This window comes from Vicugna pacos, chromosome X (genome assembly GCF_048564905.1).
Source record: "Vicugna pacos chromosome X, VicPac4, whole genome shotgun sequence".
NCBI lineage: Eukaryota > Metazoa > Chordata > Mammalia > Artiodactyla > Camelidae > Vicugna > Vicugna pacos.
In genome coordinates this window covers 58,159,926-58,160,647 of record NC_133023.1, presented here as the reverse complement: position 1 = coordinate 58,160,647, position 722 = coordinate 58,159,926, and positions in this window count along the sequence as shown.

Here is a 722-nt window from a genome sequence, read left to right as displayed (position 1 = left end):
GATAACTGAAACATGCAATCTGAAAAGTTATTAGATGAGAAGGAGCCTCCCCACATCCATATAAAGTCAATTGGTCTATTTTTGGAGTCTAACAAAATACCATTTAGAAATACATTTGTTTGGTATTAATGTATAAATATGTGCTATTGTCCACAGCATTATAAAAGGGAAGCCACTCTATCAGCCTTCATATTTAATTATTAATTTCTGCTAGCTTTCAGGTAACAACTTGCTTCCAGAGAGAAGCAGGTACTGAAGCCAGTCCAGTCTCCTGCTCCTCTATTGTGAACTGGGCTACATTCACTGTTCTGACAGGTTGACACTGCTGCTGTTACCCTATAGTGTATTTATCCGATCTTTTGACAGATATATCAAATAAAATCAGAAAGCTATAGTCACCCAAATGGCAAGAGTCAATTCTTATGTAAGGACTTCCAATCTAAAACCATGTACAACTTTACAGGTTTGTGGGAATTTCACTACAGGAATAGTGAGAAGCATTGAGAAATAGGCATAAATCATTTTATATAACACATGGCAAAGAGATTATATACCTGAAAAAATCAAGTGTTAAATAATTTTCACAAATATAGGTAGTCATAAGAACCAAAACAAATTTATTTACAAAATTTCTTATTTGACTGAACCAAAAAATAATCACCTAAGACCCCACTAATAGTCTTCAAGACAGCTCACACAAGAGAACAATCATTGCAACTCCT